Raw genomic sequence first — 23729 nt, 5'->3', positions numbered from 1 at the left:
GCAGAGCACACCAAAGGTTCAATCGTACGCGCCTTCAATGCCAAATTTCTGTCATGTTTGCACTAAGCACGCGAACGAAGAAGATATTTTCGTGACCAATCCCGCGAGCACAGTGGGTGATTCAACGCTAACCCGTGCCAGCCATTTCCATGCCATTCGCCATTCTGTTCCACTTTCGCTCTCTCTCTGATCGTGCTTCTCCGACGGCTTTTTCATTTGGCTACTCCTAACCTCTTCTACTATATAGAGTACAGCACAGTGCTACATTAGTTCGTGGGTATCACTCTTCTTCATCTTTTGCACTTCCCGTGTGTACGGACCCATTAACGAGGGACAACTCGAACCAGTGGACATGGCCATTGGAACGCTTAGCAATCATGGTACACTTCCCTCATGAACTGTATTCTCTTAAATTCCTAACTATAAGAACAATTAACAAGACAATGTGGAAGATACCAATTCCTGAGATGGATTTTTTTTAATGAACTTTTGATTAAATAGTCACCAGCAATAACGAGTCGAAGTTTCGGGGGAATCTACGTCCTATCAAATACCAATCATTTCACAATCAAAATCGTCCCAGCCTCAAATAAGGGCAGTCTTTAAGGCAGAGTAGTAGAAATTTGGATCCAACTCACAGCATCTCAAAACACCAGAACTGTTTTGTCAAAACGAGTCTTTTTTTCAGCTATGAGTCCGAAGAGAAATTGCCACCATCTTTTCCTCTCGATCTGAATCCTATGGAGTTTGTTTTATTTAGCCTATTCTCGAGAAGATGGATGGTGGGACGCACGACAAATCGTTCGCTTGAAGCCTTAAAGATTACCCTTATTGGAATTAGGGACGATCGTGATCCTGAAATGCTTTGTACAGTTTGTCTCTCAATTCCTGCTTGTTATTGGTGGTCGGGTTTCCTTTGACCAAGAATTGCAAGGACAGATAGTGGTGGAAAAGAGTGACATGTGGGTCCGTGTCTGTAGCATCCGTTTCCTTCCTTGACTTTCATGATTGGATAGGTCATGTTTCAAATATTTATAAAACCGTATCTTCAAAATGGTGAAATGGGGCAGTGTTTTTTGTCACTTGCAAATTTCGTTTAAAATTGTTTATTGTAAATTGTAAATTATGTATTAAGGCACTCTGTAAGTATTCTATTGGCGATTCCTCTGTCCAGGAAACCTACACGTCCCGTTCTCAACGAATGTACGTCCAATCCGAACAACCGCCGCCGTATCTCGCTAGAGTCCTGGAAAAGCAGCTCGTGAAAAAAGAGCTCTCTTGTTCCATTCTCATGTTCTAGCCTTCTTTGAATTAAGAGCCGTCGAAAGAGGGAAGAGAAGTAAAAGCTAGAGTTTCCCCGGCGGTTTGCAGAACCATTCTCCTCCGCCGCGAGAACGGCAACATTCTGGTGGATCTTCAACTTGGAGTCTCAGAGTCCCTACGGACTCGGTCGTTGGCAAAGAGGCCTCGTTCTCTCCTACATTGATGCCCTCAAGTAGACGAGGGCGTTTCTCGGTACATGAGAACTCTTTTCGTTTTCTTTTGCCGGTTGGTGGACGCTCCAACTCCATCTTTGTGGTCCCCATGGCTTATGGAACCGGCCGGCTCTTCCACGCTCCATAATCAGTCCTTGGCACCCAACAGCTGAGCATAAGAGTGGAACACAAGGACCACAGCAACGGTGGAGCCAGGGACATGCACGGGATTGCAGAGGGAGAGGGAGGAAGAGAGGGAGAGAAGGAAGCAGGAGTGAGGGAGAAAGAAAGAGAGAGAGAGAGGGAAGGGGAGAGGGAAAATAAATGGCTGCACATGTCGGCGGCGCTCATTGTTCCTCTTTCCAATGGCCCTTCTCCCATTTTCAATTGTGAAGGAAAACAAATCGANCATCACCCCCGCTTCTCCTTCTACTACCGCGGCTACTACTACTGGTAGTAGTAGTAGTAGTACTACTACTAGTACTTCTATTGCTACTACTACTACTACAATTTCTATTCCTTCTCTCACTCGCACCAGTGCTTTTGGAGCGGCTCTTCTTCTGGCATCTTTGGGATCCCAAAGTTTTTTGGATTGCATTGCAAGTGTGAGAAAGAGGTGAAAAGGAACACAAGGAATTTGCTCTGTACTTTTGGCCATCTATTCCTCCCATTTTCAATTGTGAAGGAAAACAAATCGAAATGGAATTCTAGGTTCGCCTAATTGATTGTGCATTTCATAATCAGGAAAGAAACGCAAGTGATTCCAGTCATTTCCCAATAACCAACTTTAATCTATTGCAAAACCGGCATTCTGTGATTGAGTCCTTGAACATTGTGAAATCAGTGGAACACTGTGAAATCCCGGTGCTTTCAAGGAATGCCCGAACGGACGTCAAGGTAAGCCCACGAAGTACAAACTTCATGACCAGGGGTCAAGCTTTCACGTGAATCTCAGACCCATATATCTCGATAATGAACCTAAGGATGAATAGATTGTCAGCTCTTTCTGACTATGGATCACATTCTCGCTCAGCAAGGGATTGACTGGACCATCATTTGCTTTTTTTCATTCCCTTTCCTTTAATGTTTGCGTTTGTTCTCTTATCTTAGGGTTCCATAGAAATGCTCAAATTGTATGTACGTAGAGAGCGACGCGTGGCTCTTTGCGATGACCTTGTTCAAAACACTACACTAATCCAAACTAATGGTACTTGATTCGTGGCTCCATTCATAAATGTGTCTAGTGTGGACAAGAAAGATAGAACACAAATGGAACACTTCCTGACAAGGCAATGCTAGTGTATGTGTGTATGTGGACAAGGATGAGCGAGCGAATGAATGTGAGAATGTGTGCTCTCAGGGATCCAGAAAAGTTCTGGGGAACAGCTCTCAGGCAGACTTACAGTATTTCACATGATTGAACTGCCTATCCTCGACTTTTGGAATTAGTGCCTGATCTTGATCCCTATCATTTCCGGCTGTCGACCATTCTGGTTGACTAACTTTGCCACTGATGAGTTCCATTTGCATTTTTCAAATCAGTGCCTGTGTGATCCAATGGTGTCATCTAGAGAATATGATGTTCAATTGAGGGCTCTGTCGTGGTGTTGTAGGTATTATATGTGGGTGTTTAAAACCAACGTTGGAGTGTGAAACGAAGATTCACTTGAGATCAAATGGATCGTTCCATGAATGAGTTATGCCATGGCAAAGCGTGTGTGATAAGAGGAAAACACATGGTGATTGGAAGAGAGCTCATGAATTTTGATCAATGGCATGCTACAAACATTTTCCAAGAGAAACCAGTGATGCATTCCTTGCTCTGTGGTGGATCACCATCTGGAACGTATTAAATTAGATCATCATGGAGTAAGCATCAAAGCTTATCAGCTGGGTCGTACTGTTTCTGCTTTCACCGACGCCTTTCCACCTACTCATACATAAGTGAACATAGGGTACTCTGGTCATAGGAGATGAATCAAAGGTCATTGAAATTCCTTTCACATTCTTGTCCCAATACTTGATATGCTACAAAGGCGAATGCCCATGCTCTTGGGTGTACAACGTCACGCTTCATCTATTAGGCTGGCTTCATTTGAGAGGCACCCTGCGATTAAATCTGTAATGAATCTGTAGACAAAAAGAGTCCATATCTCTGGTCAACATTTCAGACCACTTGAAGAGAAGTCGTCCGTCTGTCTTTTTGTCTGTGTTGTTGGCTTGGGTCAATGAAGGCTCTTTCTCAGTTTTGGTCGCTGGATGTGTCAGTAAACAAGTCTGGTCTGGCTTGGTGGCTGAACAGAACTGAGCCAGGATCCAGGGTACTCATTCAATAAGGACCCTTCAATGAGCAAGTGCCTTGGATGTGCGTGGAATTGTCGACGCGTCATTCATGTCACTCTCTGGACGTCTTAGCACCAATTTGTGGAGCGATCCTTGAACACACGACGGACGAGAAAGAGAAAACCATGTATGAATAATGTAGATCCTGAAGGGCCTTACCATTAGAGGTACAATATGATATTCGTACTATTGTTGGGGGATGTTATCACCATTATACTTGTCATTCTCTATCAGGAATGATTAGTGTCTTCAATTTATTGGGCAAGACTGTGTCGACTACCTAGATCCACGATTATGGAATCAATTGGACTTGTCACCAAGGTGATAGGAACAGGAAATGGCCACTTGAGCCCATGGGTTAGGACGCAAAAACGGCCTTGGAGGTTATATCGCATTTGACGAAAACATGGTCATTGTGATAATTGACCCAGAGGCAATTCTAGAACATAGTTAAGGAGAGGGAAGACTAGATAAAGGACTGAAAGCTTAAACAGCATAGATCATCTGCATTACGAAATACGAGAGAAGCAGACCAGCCTTCCGCACCACTGAGGTCCCAATCAAACCAAGTTTTGTTCTCTCGGTTGTTTATCCTGACGCAAATCACTTTTTTATGGTCCCAGTTGTCTTCCTTTGGTTTTGGAGCGCAATCATTGTTTTTGAAGCAAGTTATTCTTACGTTTGTCGTTTTGCGACAAAATTGTCAGAATTGGAATTTATCTTCGGGGTGCACTATTTGGCCGTATGGTGGGACGAGGAACAAAAAGAGGCCATGATTCTTGAATTACCAGACCAAAAACACCCTTGAAGTTGTTTCAAGTGGTTCTGTGGATCCTCCTCCACATTGTTCCAAGTGTGCCACTAGAACGGGGAGCGGTCGGAAATACTGCATTGAGCAACATTATTTACGGACAAAAAATCCCAAGTCAGCAGCAGTCGGACAGCCAACATGCAAGTGAATGCCGCCGAATTAATGCGTTCCAACCGAGGCGTGTTCCAAGGTACAAAAGAATGTGTGCCGTTTTCATCCTTTACACGTGGTTGATTGTTGAATGAGTCCACTGGGCGAACCAGGCTGGCAAACATGCTGCCAGCATCCAGTGCCCTTGGCCAGGTACTTATGGCCGTGTTCATGACTCGATTGTTCGCTCTAAGCAAATGAATAGTTAGGGGAGAATAAAGTTGCATGTTAATATGTTGGTAGAAGAAACTTGGTAAATTGTTCGGGCTGTCCGGCCTTGGCCTCACCTCAGCCTTCGTTCTTTGTCAGGCAACCGATGATTGCCTCGAGTACCTCATAAGTTACCCTCATCCAGGCATGTGGTTCTGACCTATCTCATTGCTGGAGCCTTGGCATTCAGTGCACTGCAACAACCATGTGAAACGTGGAACGATATATCTAGGGGGAATAAAGAGCTTAGTCATAAAAAGGTCGCTTGTCAGATGCAAGTGCGAAAAAACGACATTCGAGTGAATGCTGACAATGCTGGAGCAATGTTTGAGATGCATGGAATAATTTTCCATGCTTTAGATGTGTGCAATTATACGAAGAAGATTCGATAATATTTACGAACATTTTAGGACAAATAGAAAAGAACCCTTCAATTGAAAGCTCATGCACTGATATATTTTTGAGGCTTTGTGTTGTAACGACATGAAGTAACGGAGGGAGATGGAGGTTGAAGAGATCCCCAATGGACACCCATGATGACGATAATGATGATTGGGTGGTCTTGCCAAGGCCAACAAGGCGACATTGCTAAATGATGATTATCTCTAGCTTCATCGTTGATGGGTCTTTCCTCTCAATATTGTCGGAAGACTCGTTTCGTCGGCCTTCAAAAAGGTCGTTTTTTGAAGGGCCCTCGTTCCTTCGTTGATTCACTCCGGCCTTTATGACTTAAGGGTAGATGGAATAAGATGGAAACGAGCAGAGCCTTGTAGGTTCTTCTAAAGGTTCAGATAGCTTTGAAAAAGAACTCCTCGAAGTGATACCACTCTAGATCGACCAATAATCCGCGAGAGGCTCGTTTTTTAGTAGTCTGAGCTCCTGTAATTGAGACATCTCAACGTAAACGGATATAGTTTTACGTGTCCAAAGCTTTGATCACGTTTACAGCCTTGATTGATCAGTCCGAGGTCCAATCCTGTCCCTGAGTGTAATCTCCCTGAGAGTTTCACTTTTTACGCAACGAAATTGTAGACCATGCTCTGAAGGCTCTCGATGAACCAAAATAGGCACCTCGAGCTCGCTCGCCTCTTTGACAATCCCTTTCTTCAATTTCGTTGCCTGGCAAACTCGGCAAGTTTCAACGTACATCCAACTGGATGTGCTCAGAGGGTTCGTGTGTTTCTCCAATTCGACCCCCAGGCTGAAACTCCGCTCCATCAGCTGACACTCGGCTCTCTGTTCCCTTCGGGTGGACTGTTCCAACTCACGAAAGAATATCAGGATGATTTACGACAACTTCCAGACTCTTGTCTATCTTGGGTAGGTTTCTGCCATTGCGAACCCATTTCTCCGTCCGAAGGTTGACGCCAGCTGTCGAGGCATAACTTTGGGTTCTGCCTTTGACTTGAGAGCTCGAGGTGGGGGATTATAATCCACTCACTGTTTGGGCCACCCGGTGGCCACCAACTCGAGCTGAGTTCTGTGATTGTATGCTATTTATCGGCTCTCATTTGCCACTTGTCAATAGTCGAGGGGAAGAAACACTTGCGAAGTTGTACGAGCCTACTTGAGTTGGGTCGAATTAATATGTCGACTCGAGGGGGAGAGTTTGATAATTGCTCTTGATAGCCATCAACCCTACTGGACGTTTTTTGAGGGTAAAAAAAGCAACAGAAGGCCATAAATCCCCTTTAAATTCTATCTTTTAGTGTGGTGGGTTTACCTAGAATTTTGGATTAAAAGGAAACGGGGACGATTGTCGCGATAGTTGTGATCCACATGAATGAGTTTGGTCGGTTTTATTGAACAACGAAGATGAATAACGTCAATGGCTTCAAATGACTTACTGCGTGCGGAAGAGGAACAAATAAAGGGAAGAGGGGGGAGGCAATTGGTTTCTACGGAAATCAATCATGAATTGGGCTCATTCTTGACAACTACATAGATGATATTTGAGGTAGAGACGAAAAGGTGGCCTGGGATCAAGTATTCCACAAGGCTTGGAACGTTCCCAATTAGATAATTGGCAGTAGAAAGGAATTTGAAAGGGACATTTCCCTCCTCCAAAGTATTCAGAGCATTAGAAGACACAACTTCGTTAAGGCGAGAATATGTGCTGATACGAAAGTGTGCCAGGAAAACTGTCTCACAGAGGCGCTAACAAATCAATATCGTCCAACACAAGTAGTTGACATTTTATTGAAAGAGACGAAATAATAATAACCTATCACGCTAACTTTCTCCGCTAACCTTTAATTATCAAAGCTTGAAGAGTTCATAAACAAACCTCTCGAAAGTCAATAGAGTCAAATCCGGCTATCTAATCAAGAGTGAATTTGATCCATCTAGACAAACATCCACGTTTGAAGCTTGACAGAGATGGGCCTACGTTCAGTTAAAACTAAGAACTCAGGTTCCTAGCAATTCATCTCAGAGATCGCGATGGAACAAAGTTGTAAAAGTGATGCGGATCTCAGATCAAGCCCAACCTGTTTGGAGAAAGTTCGTTCTGCTGGTCACCTCTAATGAGATTGTCATCCATGTGGTATGAACTGGCCGGCGGTCGAATAACCGCACTAGATAGCTCACACACATGGGTGGAGAGAGTTTGACGGATCCAGGAAGATCCATGATCCATCCAGCCCAAGGCAATATTGGAAAAAGTCCTCGTCTTTCCTCCGAGTCTCCTGTTTTTCTTCCGTGTTTCCTCATAGTCCAAGTCAGACGAGTTCTGATTGAAGTTTTCAAGATGAGCGCAGAGGATCGAAAAAAGTCGGTCCACCAAATCCATTGTCCATCCACTAAAGTCCTCGCCCACTGGGGAAAACTTGCCAATCCTTTGGAGACACTTTGATGCTTCGTCCTTGTCTTGCAACTTGTGTTTGTGGACCACTTTTTTGCGAGTGCATTTCGGACTCGAATGACCTGATATGAAAAAGGGTGAACAAAACTTTGAAGGGAAGGAGAAAATCTGAGATATTTGACCACAATTCCTGACCAACGATGAAGATATTGACCAAAAAGGGTTATGAAAACCAGCCAAATGGCTGTTTTTATCTTTTTGAAGTAAGCCACCTATATTTATTCGTCTACTTTTACAGGTATGTACTACCGTTCACGAGGAGGCAATACAAAGGAATAAACACGATCATGGTCCGAATCCAACGATGCTTTCCTTGGTAACTTTCGCTCGAACGGAGCGTCCCAAACTTTGGCAAACAAATGGATGCCATCTTGTTGGAAGATAAATGGTTCTTCATTTCCATTTTTAAAGTATACGTGGATTTTAGATTGTTCTGGTTGGAGTGCGTCCCATGTTTTCCTTGCTTGGTTCAAATCTAAATGATGTCTTCCAAACCTTGTACAAAAGCAGTCATTGCTGGTGTTGGAGGGTTGCTTCATTGCTACATATTGTATATACGTTATTTAAGGATGGTTACTGACAATATTGCACTGACCTTGACCACCATATCCGACTTTGTTGCTCGAATTGAAGCGATGCTAACCTTCATTGATTGTATCTATTCAGAAGTGAGGACAAACAAAGGCCGATTATTATTGAGCTATTGTTTTAAGCCCCCCTCAAGGTTTGACCTGGATGAGAGACAGGTCGAATGTCGGATAATTGAAGAGTTTTGAGTGATCGTACCAAGACGCATTCACAGTCTCAATGATTTGGTCCTAAACCAAGATAATTACCTGAAGGTCGGACATGAATGATTTCCAATCATGTTGTCAAGTGCAACGGAGACGGATTTGACCCTGACTACTACAGCATCATGTCATGTCCTATTGTCTTCAATTACCGAGCTTTCAACCTAAATATCCCTCTAAGTATTTAAGCCTCCTCATCCTGATTAGACTGGGTATTTTTGGTCAATTCTTTCACTGAGAAAGGCAACAAAGGCAGCCTTGTTCACCTAGGATGGTCATTTATATTGATTAGTTTCGGACTGAAGTCCAATGAGTTTGGGGTTATGTCGATAGTATGGATCATTTCCATTAGGGCAACGAGTAGCACAGAATGAAGAAATAGAGGTCTGGGCAAGTCTGATAAAAACGTAATCCAAGTGTCAATCCGCTCTAATCCTGTAATCTCATTGACAAATCGTACGCATAAGAACGTACAGACGTACTATAGTAGTGTACTACTACATAGGGTATGCGCCCTACGGTTTTTGTAAGTATGTCCACTTTTGCCTTTGGTTAAAACGCTCTTGGGGTAGATATGAGATCGCTGGGACGAGGGTGAATATTTCGGAGAAAATTGACTTGACTAACACTTACATATTGGAGTCAATGTTGGCAAACTTGAAATATGATTTAGAAGCGATGTGTTAGTACTTCCCCCGGTGATAGGAACCAACAGCCCGAAGTATGTCGGTTTGTAGTCATTCATCTTCTCGTTTCCGAGGTTCCACCATTTCGGCCCTGGATGTAACTAAAACCTCTGCCAAGGTGGAAATATGGAGCGGGTTCCGTGCCAGACATATTTTCATGCATTGCACGTTTTCGGTGCTCTGGCGTCTTTTATATGGAGTGACTATAGGATGTTAGGCCCGGGTGTGCCAGGCTCTACGTACATCCGTACCACGTACGAAGGTTGGTATTGGACCATCTGGTGTTCTCGTGTCGTCTCTTACTTCTTCTCCTCATTCTGGCCTTTGGTGGCCAGAGGCACAAGGTCCACAGGCTCACTGACTAACTGAGTGAGTGTGTGAGTGAGTAAGTGAGTGAGTGGCTGGCAAGTAGTGGGGAAGTAGGCGAGGGACTCGATCTGTTCCACCATTGGGAAGGGATAAGAGTGAAGATAATTTCCGGTATGGAACAATCTGGCTGGCAATTTGATCCTCTATCGATCGCAGCTTGGGCATCATTGCTAATGTCTAACTTGAGGTGAGAATATGTACATTTCGATGCTTTCACGCCGAGTATTTTAGCACAATCTTCAGAATCACCAGTTCACAGATTGTATCTTCTAGACAAATCGGTGTTTTAAAATCAACATGCTTTACGTTGGCCTTATTTGCATTCGAAACGAAAATGTGCATGACCTGTAAGAATTACGCATGTCAGATAAGCTACAACAGATCTGCCTTTCGTTTATGGTGAGGATCCTCCGAAAATTTGATTTTCCATCCAAAGCTGGTCATCCAGACTTGGCAATCGCAAACGCTTTTTCTTTCTTAAAAGGGTCACTTCGATGAAACGATCTCTTTGGTCTCCAATTGTAACAGGTCAAGAGATGAAGCGAATTCCGAGAAGTAATCGTTCAAGATGGAATCTCTTGATGGTAGTCAATCCTCCTGATTATGTTTCAGAAAGCAATCTGAAGGATCGGCCATTCCAATGGCTCATGGAAATGGCAGCCTTTGATTTCCCTTCTGCTGCAAGTTTCCAGTTGTTCCAGAAGTCTGTAGTTCTACGCACAATAACAAGGAGGAAATTGGGGTTTCTCGCCCGCTTGAAAATGAGCATTGATTTTTGCCTCCAGTCGATTGTTGGCCCTCTCCTGAGCTGGAGCTGGAGATTCACGGATCTTGCTGAGATGAGAAAAGGCCAATTTCCTCCGTTCAGTTGGAACAATCAAGGTCGGACGAGAGACAAGTCAATGGAGTACTACGTCAAGGAGGGGAAAAAGGGAGGAGTTGGATGGCTCTCGGATTCAGCGTGCCTTCCTTGGCCTTTTTTTTTTCTTCTTCGTTCTCTCTCCTTCTTCCTCCTTGTTCTTCGTCCTCGGTCCTCTGCTCTCTCTGCACTCGTTTTGGGTCTATCTGTTTGCCCTTCCCTCGAAACTGACTCAGCATCGTTGTTCCGAAAAACTCTATAGATCAAAGTGGCACCATCTTATTTAGATGGAGCACTTTGCCTTCATGGTTCGGACTGTTGCAGAAACAGAGGAGTGTTGGTTATGGACTTCTCCCCTCCTCTCGCCATCTCACAGCCTTGGCTATCGAGGGTCCCTCCTACTGGTACCTACATACAAGTATAAGTACAATAACAAGGAAGTAGTTCTGAAAAAGAAACCCAGCCAACGAGCGCTTTAGCGGAAACAGTGGAATTGGAGTGGGAAACATCCCTCCCCCCGCTTTTGCAACTAATTTGTTCCTTAAAGTTCGATGGAGGGAAGAAATCCAGAGGAAAGTGATGGAGAGCCAAAGTTGAGGTTGCTCCTTTTTCTTGCGCCGAGTGTATTTGCAAACCCAAAGGAACTTGATTGTTTTCTTTTCAAGAGGGATGTCCTAAATTGTACATCGAGTGTGTGCTAAGAGCCATCCAAGCAGAGAGGAGATAAGTTGGTGGTTAGGAAGTGGTGCTGGTGGCTCCGCCGCAGCCTTTGTCCAAGATACCAAGATGCGGTGGTGGGCTCCAAACCTAGAAGGCCGAGAGATCGTCGCCCTCTGAATTGAGGAGGTTTCTTAAGAACCTTTTTCTTCCTTGGTTCCGAAATTGGTCGTTGGAACTGAATACATCCTCGTTGGGCATACGTAGAAGGCAGAAGGAACATCAGAGGGAGGAGCAGACCAAAAAAAAAGAGGAATCCAGACTCTCCGGACACTCCACCAAAGTCAACAAACAAACACAAGGCTCAAACGGAAGGCAATTTCATTAGGGCATACCCTCCCACCAACGGGTGAAACGGGAGAAGAGCTCAATTGAGCTGGGCTGTCTTAGCTTGTCTAAGGAGTCAAGTCTGGCTCCATCTAGCCCAAAGTGTAGAAATGAAGTGTAGGAATGAGAGCCTTCCAACAAAAGACCTCCAGGCATCAATCGAATATATTTACTGATGTACTTTGCAACTCTCTTTTGTAGGCGCTCGTCTTCGCTTATTGGTTGACTTTCCCTGGAACGTCATGCATGGGGAGCAGGTTGTGTTTGGAGCGAGTTGTTGCCGCATAATTCATTCTCTTTTCCAAGGCAAACAAATTCCACAGATTTGAACTCACTCTTTCAAAGCAAATATTTGTCACCCTTATCCTGAAAATCCATTTGGATACCCCCCAGGCCAACTCGCTAACCCTCATCTTCCGAGAGTCGGCTCTCATTTCGGCTCTCAGAACTTCAGAGAGCTCTGCTTCGTCCACCGACCTCCGACTAGAACTACGTACGTACATAGGATATAGATGGAAGTTCTTCCACCACCACCACATATTCGTGCTCAATCTTGGTCTCTGATTCACCAGAGGATTCTCCTCCTCGTTCATCCAATCTGATGAGTTTTAAATGAGCTCACCACGGCCTTCGCTCATTCCCCAAGGGATCACCACAAAAATGCACGATTAAACCTTGATTCAAGAAGTTGCTCCTCTCCGTATAGGCGCTCGGATTTCTCATTTGACTATATTCCAACATTTTGACTTCTGCCTTTAGATAAGGATTCGCGTTGTCAAAAAGTGATCCCTTTTTCCCAAGTCAAAGAGAGGGAACATTGTCATTGGGCGTTCCTTCTGTACCCAAATTCACTTTGATCCACTAGCCCTACCAATGAGACGGCCGTCTTCGGCTGGCATTCCGTTTTTCCTTCAACCATCTGCATATTGCTACGGTGGAGCCAATCTATTACTGGTTCGTGGCCTGTGGGTTCCTTCTTGGATCTCTCCAAGATCAGATATGCATCACTGGCTTTGAAAGGCAACACTACTGGATCATCTTTGGCCAGATCATCACCCAAGGCCGCGAGAAGACGCGACATTACATGGGGATCTCATTGCCATTTAGTGCTCTATGGGTGGGTGGGTGGTTTGGATGGATGGATAGATGGATGCTGTGGATGAATGTACCCTGACTACTGCGAAAACGCCAAGCCGACGAAAAAGATTTCCTTCTTGTTCGTCGAGTGTGAATGGGGAAGACTCGATGTAAAGGGCAGAAGAGGTAATATGCAGAAGGAGAGAGAGCGACTTATCACATTAAGAGCTCATTATTATTCTAAAAACATAGACTTCTCCCTATCGAGGTCATTCTCCATTTAGAGGGAGAGTAAGAAAAAGCCACAAAAGCTCTTGAATGTGAAAGTTGTGCTCTTCTTTGGGCTTTGGGTTGGACTTGAAAGGGGAACTCGAGATGGGATCTGGATGGAACAGTTCCACTTCAATTGTTCCATCTATGAATGTGGGTGTAGTATTCGCAAAATTGTACGAACAACGTTGAGCGAAGAAACGAGAGCCTTTGAAATACTAGTAGAGAAAGAGGACGACGCTCGGGGAAGCAATGAAGCAACTTTTTCTTGGTTCCAATGACACTCACCTTCGTCCTTGGACTAGTCACATCTTTGTCGATTATTCACCAGGGTTGCCCCGAAGGGCACGTATGGTGGAAGGCGATGCAACATTTATGATGTTTACTGACATGGAACTATTTCAATCTACGCACTTTTCCGCTTTTGATCTGGCTTCAATAAAAAACCTCTTCTGAGTCGAATAAAAGCCGACGAATCAAATTTTGGCAACTCTGGTTGACCAGAAAAAGGGCCATTATTTCGACGAAGGAAAAAGGGAGTAAAGTAGAGTAAATTCAGTCCTCCCGGTTTCAAAGAAAGGCTTCTTGGGTTTCGGGGTCTTGAAATGGGGGAAATTATGTGAACCATATGCAGGACCACCTCTTAATAGTCTCCAAGGCTTCCTAAATAAGGTCTCCCACCCACCGGTTCCTGTACCTTATCGAAGCGTTCCAAAGGGAACAACAGCCTGCTGATTCCATGAGGTGGCTTACCTTTTCATTTTGGGCTGTGTGGAGGTTTCTAGTCGCAATGTTCCCATAACCACTAAATGTCTTTGAAGGTCGTTAGTCATTACTCATTGCTCACATCGTTTTTCACTTGGAGCTTGACTGTGATATCTATTTGTGCTCATTTATTATGTTCTCCTTAATGTCGTAGTAGTAATGAGTGAGTGAGTTTGGAGGCAGTCGAGAAAGTGCAACGGCCTCATTTTGTGCCTCGTGGATTTGGACCAATTAAGGGATCGGTCGGGAAGACGACCACGTAGCTGTCGGTCGTCCTCCCCACTCAATTCCCTAATTGACTCATGGGGCCTTGTGATTACAGAGATTGGTTTGTTTTATTCAAGGTCTTTGTTCGCCTTCAAAATGTTTGGTAACTTAGACCATGCTTAAAAGACACTGGGTTAGTTACCACATTTATGGAATAAATAATGTGAATCCTTTACACCGATAAGTACACATTCTTGAACAAATGAGAATCGAGCTCTTTGTTTCATCCCCCAAATTGCCGAAGTCATGTCATGACCAATTAATTGCCCTTACATAATTCATCTTCGTTTGTCGACTTTAAACATTATTAACTGAATTTTTGAAGTAAGGTGGAACAAACCTGGATCACCCATTGGTTGCAGCATTTCTCTAAGGGATAACTGCTTTCTGGCTAATCACTTAATCACTCATGAGAGGAAGCATGATTCGATCTGTCCGTTTGGACAGGTTCGCTCTTAATCTGATCAGTAATCCTCGAGAGAAAACTTGCCAATGTTTTGACACATTTGAGACACTACATACATACTCGTACACTGTGTGCTGTAGCAGTTCTTGTTCCATTACGCTTGCCTTCACTACCAATGAATGCTCTCACCCGACGATGCGATACCTACTCGCCTACTCTCATCTGACTCAATCCTGTCTGCTCCTGCGTCCATCACAGCACAACTTGATCTACACCTGACAGACCTTTTTATGTATTGACTGTATTTACAAATAAAAAGGTGCTTCCAAGCTATTGGGCTTTCTGTCCTAAGGGGGTGTTATGGAAGGGGGAAAGTTGCCTGGCGTATGTTCGTATGATTGTGACAATTTGTTCAAGCAGGGGCAATATTTGCATGTCCTCGTAAGCAACTCACACATTGCATATTGGGTCTCTGCATTTATCCATCCCTCCAGGAAGGATTCTCACTTCTCCTCGGGAGACGAGAACGGTTATAGACGTCAATGATTTTTCTTGGGAGACTGAAAAGCCAGAGCGAAGAACCTATTCCAAGAGAGAGTCGTCTGAACACTTTTTGGAAGACCTCTATTGCTTCAAGTTGAATCAACCTCAGTGTGAATCAAGGAACTATTGTATGCATATAAAAGATGCTTTGGATTCTTTGCAGTTACGGAATGAGCTTACTAGAAATCAAGTTATCGAATTGAGATCAGTGAATGAACCTGTCTTTAGTTGCTGAAACCATCCTTTTCCATTTGAAACCTTTGAATCGTCTCGTCTCGAGGAACGATTCGATAAACTCTCTCAATGAGATATTACTCGTTTCCCTCAAATTTTTCGCTGTTTTCTTTGCTCTGGGAATGACATTGATCTCATCACTTTGTTGTCATGGGAAAAGATGTGATGGAAAATCTCAGATATTCGATCCTCCCATGCAAAGATGTTCTAAGTCCGAGTGCACTGAAGTCTTTTAGCTGAGCTTTTAGAAATACTCGACTTCGGACCTATGTCCGTCACAAATTGACCATGTAAGATGCGAGTCCTTGAAACAGGATTGTATTAGCCTGATGTGGTCTTGAAAAATTAAAACAGGCAATTGGCAGCATTGCGTTCAACAAAAGACTCGAGCTCTTGACCAGACTCGAGTCTTGTACCGCTCTCGCGTCCGTCAAAAAGACGGAAATCCCGCAGATAAAACGACAATTTTCGACAATTGAAAGAATGTATAAATTCAGTGCATCAACAACAAATTACATGGTAATTTTGAGAGATAACTCTCATTTATTTTTACCACCTGCTAAACGTTAGTTTTCATGATTCATTTTTTATCTTGGTTTGTTTGCCATTATAGAAACCGGGCCAACCTTTGGATTATTTCATATTTGCTTTGCGACATCTTGTTTCTGGCTGATTTGATTAGCCGAGATGCAAGTTCAAGATGCAATTATTGTTCTGAGATATTGAACATTAATCCGATATTCAGCCAAGGTTGCACACTTCGCCAGCTGAGCCTTTACGAACAATGCGTTATCTCGAGGTCATAGTAGCTAATGCAGGAACGACCCTTGGTGGACACAACTGAGTCTGAGTAGGCTTGAGCAGGCTGAGAGGTCGGCCTCAGCAAGGCGATGCCTATCCCTGATCCTGTTCCCCTGATGACTGACAGAGGGCCTTTCCGAGAACTGCAGTCTTTGCGAACGAGGCCAGAATGGCTAATGTCATTTGATTAATACTGCATTGAAGTAGGAATTCTCCTATCGGCGGATTCCTGTTACTAGTGACTGAAATCATTATCTTGGAAGAAGCATTAAAAGGTTCTCATTACAATCATTTTGTCGATTTAGGTCACTGAAATTGTCAAAAACTAACATGTCTGCAGAGCCAAGTTTTTTTTCTCCCTATGGACATATACGTATTCTTTCATCAAGTTCGCCGTCTCACGTCTTCCAATTTCTTTCTCGAGAATGCATTAGGATAGATCACTAGAATACACCAGAACACTAAGGTTTAAAAGTCGTCTCTTTTTTGGGGTTGTTACATGTCCAACCTAACAACATCAATTAGACACGTATGTCTGAACACCACAAAAGAGATATTGACCATTGGATTGTGTCATCTCTACACGTAGACCTTTAGACGGCACTTTTGTAGAAGCACTGCGCTTTATGTGTTTGAAAGTAAGAAGGGTGCCGAGAATCTCCTATATTACGTTCTACAATGGGCAATAGTGAAGCAAGTAACAAAAAGAAGAAAGCAAAGGGATGGAAGTGCATTTTTGTTCCATTTCGGTTTGAAGCACGAGATGTGCTCACTTTTGGCAGGGTTTGTGCCCCAATGAACTAAAAACTGTATGAGCAAGTTAAGGCATTGAGCATCTAACAATTCCAAATTAGAAGCTTCTTTCGGCCAGAATTCCTACAAGTACCAGAGAACAATCAGATGGTGCTTTGATCGTTCTTTTCACTTTTTGTTGTATACAAGTGCGCTCACATACTACAGTCACATACGCCCACACACGCATGCTTCATGCTTTCGCTATTCCGGTTTTTCTTCGCATTTCCAATCTGGTTCCTGGATCTTGGTGGCTCTGCTTCCACCCTTTGGCCGAGGTTTTTGTGCAAACCAGCTCTGTTTTATGCCTTTCGACTTCTGTAGTCACACAAAAGTTTCTTTTCCATTTCATATGGCTTATTTGGTCTGTTAGGACAGGGTGTCAAATTTTGCAACAGTCTCTTGGGAGGACCAAATATTGTGGGGACGTTTATTGTCGAATATACTGTAACCATCTTCCAAAAGTTGAGTGTATTTTTGGGAGTTTGAAGCATTTTGATTTTTCCATACCGCACTTTTTACATGGAACTACACTACAAATTGCACAATGATAATATCAAATGCTGCTGGATAAACAAGGTTCATGGATTTTTTGCCATTGAAGCTTACCTGGTTGAAAATCGAATTCCCAAGCCAAGGTAAAACAGGCTTTCCAACAAAGGTTTGCAATCGATACGGAACGACCTTTTAGATTGGGTAATCGGACATCGTAACGACAATCAAGTTGGTTCCATTTATCGCAAAGACGTATTTCCTGATCAGATTTGAAGCTAGACATTTTTGACGAGTCAGCGATCGTTTTCGTAGAAACTCACTGATTGTCAAAGAAGTTCCTAGGCTCCTCTTTTGCCCTTGCCTGAACGATTCGAAGTTGAACGGCAGAAATAGTTATTTTCCTTGGAATTGTTCCACTACGGACCTTATGTAAAACGAAAGAGCTGTCAAGCTCAGAAATGTTGACAAGCTGGAAAGCATTTTTATGTACTTATTTGAATGTTAGGTTACAAAATAGTAGACAAACACTCAGCGGTGGTGAAAGGGGTTCTTTTGGAACGCAACAATCCACGCTTGTCTTGGTTTTGCAGAGGAACTTTTATATTTCCAAGGTTGGTCCCATTTGGTTGGGTGGTTAGTTAGTTGTTAATGTTGGGTTGGTGGTCCAGTTTTGTGGGTTGGCGGCTGTCAAAGGCTCAAGACGTGAGAAAGGTCTTCCATTTTTTTGCAATTAAGACTTCTTTGAAAGTGTTCCATGGGAGGCGGGAGGATTTTTTTTGGCTACTGCTTCGCCTTCCTTATTTGATGATGAAGTGGAACCTGACGTTCCAGCTTTTGCCTCTTCCCTCTCCAAGTCATCATGTTCGTCGGGACATCCAGTGGGATCACGTTCCACACTTCATCTTCAAGTTGTCGCTCCCATCAAACCCACATCTCATTTCTGGACCGACTTGGTACCAAATGTTATGACACATACCACACAAAGAATGCTTCTCGTTATGCAATGCCGGTTTTGATTTTGCTTGTAATAACACCTTCTGAAATATGGATTATATTGCATGGGTGAACTGACCCTCTTAAAAAAGTTTAGTACCTCAGCCGAAGCGTTAAAACCTGACGAAGCAAACCAATCCTGATGAAGTTTTTTTTTATTCACTTCCAAACCGACAAAGCCACGTCCAATATGAGGTTAAAGTTGAACGTGCGCCCATGACAAAGGATCTCAACGAAGTCGACCGGCCGTTCCACAAGCCCGACCAAAAGTCTGGCAAGCTCAAAATCAAAGTTTGATCGAGTCAATAGTCAAGGAAACTTTGAAATACACCGTGGAAAAGATAGCCGTTTCTGCTAGTCCAGATCGGCCAACCAGATCAAAACATGTGGGGCTTGCGTTTGAAGTGTTGCCCATTTTGAATTTCCACGTTCAAAGGGGAAAACCTGGAAGAAAGCCTCCATTCATTCTTGTTCCACCTCAAAAGCCAGGCTTCCTGGCAAACTTTGATTTATATCCCAGCTTTATTTGGGTCATTTTGGACAATAACCGGGGAAGTCCATCTACCCCGGGGTTCGGCCTCGACACTTGCCAATAACCTAACCAATGGACATGGACATTGGACGGTTGGAGGCTGCGAGTGTGTTCCCCATCTAGAGCGGATGTACATTATTTGGTGTTGCAGATCCATAAATTCTCCAAACTGGAGCCAATAACAGCTTTTACAATACCGAAGACCATGGGATGGAAGACTTGGAGCCCCCCATCACCCGGAGAAAAAAATAAAAGATAAACTTTCCGAAGGGAAAGGCCAAATTTGGGCTTTGATGGAAGATGCCTAGTTTGGGTTTGTAGGCACCAAAAGTCAAGGCCGAGCGAACCTCGTAAAGAGAGAAGGCGTAAAGGACAGAAAGACAGAGAGAAAGAAAGAGAGAAAAAATACCAACAGTGCGGTGGAAGCAAACTTCTACATGGGGAATCAATTTTGAGAAATGACTCGGAAAATGTGGCTTTTATTGCGGGAGGAAAATGGTGGAATAGATGCCAGTAAGACCATTACACCCATGCCAAAGTGAATGGAGTATGGCCACTTGGGTCTCTGTTACATTGGCTACGATATGGTTAAAATATTCGGCTCACTCGTCGTGGAAATTTTTGGAATTCTGAGCTCAAGTCACACTCACATCAGTCGCTTGGAGCTGAAGAAAAACCAACGGCCATCATCCATCACCATATTGGAATTTGGAGGATGAAACTTGTCAAAATTGTCTCCATTCACAGCCGCACTCCCACAGCCGCATGGTGTAATGTCACAAGCTCAAGCTCGAAAGGAGCTTGTTCCCATTTGACGTTCTGGCTCTGGGAACATGGGAACAGACGAAGAGAGGAAGAAGAAAGAAGAAGAGGTCTATTTAAAGTTCTAATATATATTTTTTGTCAAAAGAGAGCGAGAACTGGAGAGAGATCACAACGGCGAGAAAGGAGGAGAATGGGAGCTCGGGATCCTACCAGGCCCATTATTCATTGCTAGCTTGTCAGGCGATGAATATAGTAGGATGCCAAAGTCAGGAGAAGGGAGACAGTGCCCACTGACTTGCATTGGGAACATGGAAAACCGCAAAGCAAACGATCCGTGTCGAGTGCATGCATTGAAACTCGCTCCGCTCAAGTTTTCCTCGTCAATCTTGGAATTGCATTCAAACATTCAGTGAAGTTGAAGTTGGCATTCAATTAGCGTTAGGTAGATGTTAAGAACCTCCCAGCAGCGTTGTTCTGTGTTTCCAAACATTTTACCCAAAGAGACGAAACAAGTTGGTTTTGGAACAAAAGCTGTCCGTACTAATATGAATGGTCATCGTTCGTCTCGTTGGTAGGGTCTAGTGCACTGGATTGTTAGATTTGGGATTATGATTCATGTTCCAGTTAGGAGATTCGCTCGCTCCATCTCTGTCAGTGTGCTTGGCCCTAGGGCTACAGATACTGACTGGGCTTGTGCCAGGACGCCTTTGAAGCACTCCTTTGGGTTGTATAACAAAGTTCTCCGATCTTGATGATTGTCGGCCTTGGTCAATATGATGTTTTGCGTATGTTGACAATTGAGAATAAAGCTCTTGGCCGGAGTTTGAGTCCGAAAGAGATAAAGTTGTTCCATAATTCATGCCTATTGCGTGTCTAAAGGTTGACAAAATCAGGACGAGGAAGCTTTGAAAAGTTTTGCTGATATTTATGTATTGTACAATCAGTAGATTTGATCTAACAAAATAAAACATTGGTTGATCTCAGTTTTTATTTTACCAAATTCACGACAATGCATGTCGTTTAGGGTGTTATTAGGCCAAGGTAGAAAGAGAATGGAACACACCAGTGGATGCGGACCTGATCCTCACGGGACAATGGAGCGTTCTCCAAGATCTCTGACGATTTTCCCGTAACGAGGATAAAGATGAGAAATCCTCCCCAGCTTTTCCTTCGTTCCACTTGGATGGATCTGCACCACGGCCCTTGTGCAAACTTTGCTCTTCCGGTCTCCAGGGGAATCGGCAGGTTGGCAGGCTCTACGATCCCAAAAGTGGACCGAACCAACCGGTCTTCCTAGTCATTAACTAAAACCTGGCGCATTCAATGAATACCCTCAAGAGGATCAGCATCCCGAGCGCTGGTTCCAACTTGACAAATGGAGGTCGTTCGAGTTGACTGGTGAATCATTGCTTGTCAAATATGTCTCACTTGGTCCTGTTCAAACAAAGAATTGTGAGTCGAGTTCTCTATTCAGCGTTATATAGTACCTACGTAGTACGGTACTCTTACATTGCGCCATTTCCATCCACATTGGCGTTAGAAAATAGCAAAGGTTCGTGAGGAACCTCGGAGCGGAAGTAACCCAGTGAAGGACGGAGAAGGTTGTCAGTAAGCTTCCAACATCGTTATCGATATGATAGAGAATGATCTTTTTCATCGTTCTGCTGGTGCCAGGCTCACCATGGAGATCTGAACCAATGGATGGGTCGACATCTCGGCCAATCAGAAGCAAAGCCGGGCCATGAATCACAATAAAGACGCCCGTCCAAGATGCGAGTTGTCTTTGAAGCTAGTATGTTCCAATGTTGATTGAGTGGAGAAGCCAATGAAAATGACGGGGAAACGAACGATTCTTTTGGCTATCAATTGCATCAACATGATCATCAGAAAGAGCAAGAAGAGCAATACAATAATACCAATATCAACAAGGAATGGGGACGTTACACTGAGGCACAAATGGAACACTGAAGGAAAAAGAAGATTGGAACCACGTCATCCGCAGTCTTTTACACTGTTCGTCACAACCGATCCCACTGAAATACAGTTGTATTTTCATTTATGGTCGACATAGGTAGAAGGAACGTGAGGGCAACATAGTACAGAATCCTATTCTTTGAGTCATTCGCTTTCTCGCAAGCGAAACAGATCTATTTCATCAATGCTTAAGGAGCGTCACGCTGAATATAATAGCCTTCGACTAATCTTGCGTGCATTATCACCACAAAAGAATTCTTTGGTCTGAAACAGACCAACGTAGATTTGGATAGGAAGTCAGAATAAACATGGATCTAAAGAAGAAGCATTTTCGGTATCCAAGTTAAAGCATGCAAATTTTGATCTAAAATGGTAGTCATGGAACAACTCTAAATACTTTTCTGCATTTTATCATGAGTGCTTAATCAAGGTAGGAAAGGAGCTCGTCATTTGGAAGAAGAAGCAATTCTCACTTGCCTGTGAATTGGTATGCCGATTTCTGGATTTAAACAGCTAGGGAAGGGGATAGCACACGGAACAATCAGAAGCCCTTGAGTTGGAACGGTTAGCCATTGTGGATGTACTTGTTATTGGCATATTGGTGCAAATCTAAAATGAAAGTTGCAATTTTCTCAATTTCTTTCCATTTTATAGACTTGCAATGCAACATCCGAATCGCAATTCTTAGGGCAAGGGAGGACTAGGAGGGAGTGATATTTCTGATCAGTCAGTAAAAGACAGAGTTCTGGACAAGTTCAGAGCGTACGAAGGACAGCTTGATCGGTTGAATTTGCTAATAGGACAAAGCAAATGCACTTCAGATCGAGTTCTTGGAGCGCATTGTTGGGAAACCAAGAAAGGGTTGTTAAAGATTTAGGGTCCGTTGCCATTTTATTTCGAGCCATTTGAACTGCCTTTGTTTCGCTTGAGTCCCAACCAAGTTCTTCGTCAGAATAAGGCATTCTCGTGATTCATGGATTACAATATTTTTGTGCTGCCTTTGGCCTCTTTTCTCCATTCAGACAAGTTCAAGTTTTATATTTCATATTTCCTCGAATTCTTCCATTCCAACGTGGAACGTGGTGGGACATAAAATGAAGAGAGGAGAACACTGGGAATGAGAATGGTAATCCGGGACCAAGCAAAGGGCTTTTAGATTTTACAATCCCCATTCAAGATATGATTGATAGCTGGGAAGTTTGCATTCAGAGCCAATTTTACTCATCCTCACAAAAACATGGGAAAAAGGCGAACATTTTGTTGAAATTCAACGGTCTTATTGAGTACCGTAGAAATAAAAAGGCTTTCACTGTTTATCTTCTTATTCCCTTATCCTTACTTTTTTTCATGATGGAAATGTGTTTGAATAAGGACGCTCCTGTTCCGAAACTTTTCTTTTCCATCAGACGTTCATCCATCACAAATGGGTCTTCCTGTTCTCACTTTGCATGTGTTCCCGTTCTCTCTTTCTCTCTTTCTCCTGTTCATGCCAGCATTTTAATGGAACAAAAACATGACAAGTGACATGTCCTCTTGAAATAACACGTTTTTGTTCCCCACGTTTTTTGTAGGTAAGGATCACCCGAGCCCATCATTGAAGAAGCAACGATGATGAAGATGAACCCAAAGGTGTTGTATCCCTTGATGATGGAACGTGAAAACTTTCCAACTTCTTTTGTCTTGGGCCTTCAAGACCCTACTTTGTAGGCTTCTTTGTTTCTCCATCAAAACACTGACAAAGCTATCGAGCTAGTCCAGAGACGAACTTCCAAACTCACTCGAGTCGGAACTTGAAGTGGGCGGACGCACAATCCAACTCCTTAGAGAGACCCAACGATTCCCTTGACCTGTCACATAAAAAGTATGGACAACTTGCAACTTGTGAACTCTCTCAGTTAGCTTAGTAAAATGTACTGTAAAGGTATATGAATGTTTTCCTGCCATTGGATGATATTAAAATGACGAATAGTCATTCTAGCTAGCCTTACCTCGTTGTGAAATAATGTTCCATGGAACGGTAGACAAGGGGAAACATGTTTTCCCACATTTCTAGACAAAGGCAAGTGGCTTGTGTATAACACGTTAATTTCCCAAGTGTAACATTTGGTTTGCGCGAGTGAAGCATGTCACAGTTGCATCTTGAGAATATCCACCAACTTCAACGGATTGTACGGGACATGGACGTGTACAGTCAGGACCCGAGTTGGCTGGCCC

At 43.5% G+C, this 23729-nt stretch overlaps 1 protein-coding gene across 5 annotated transcripts in view; it reads left to right on the top strand.

Annotated features, from left to right (window-relative positions):
- Window positions 1-2020: 2020 nt before the first annotated feature.
- Window positions 2021-23729, top strand: part of LOC131890023 (protein turtle-like) — a 73510-nt gene continuing 51801 nt past the window's right edge. For 3 of the 5 annotated variants that reach the window (XM_059239289.1, XM_059239290.1, XM_059239288.1), the window contains exon 1: window positions 2022-2372. The gene's annotated coding sequence lies outside the window, so the exon portion shown is untranslated. Of the gene's footprint in view, window positions 2373-23729 lie in introns of all 5 variants that reach the window. The other 2 variants (XM_059239287.1, XM_059239286.1) reach the window with 1 other exon arrangement.

Source organism: Tigriopus californicus, chromosome 11 (assembly GCF_007210705.1).
Source record: "Tigriopus californicus strain San Diego chromosome 11, Tcal_SD_v2.1, whole genome shotgun sequence".
NCBI lineage: Eukaryota > Metazoa > Arthropoda > Copepoda > Harpacticoida > Harpacticidae > Tigriopus > Tigriopus californicus.
This window is presented reverse-complemented; position numbering and strand designations above follow the sequence as displayed.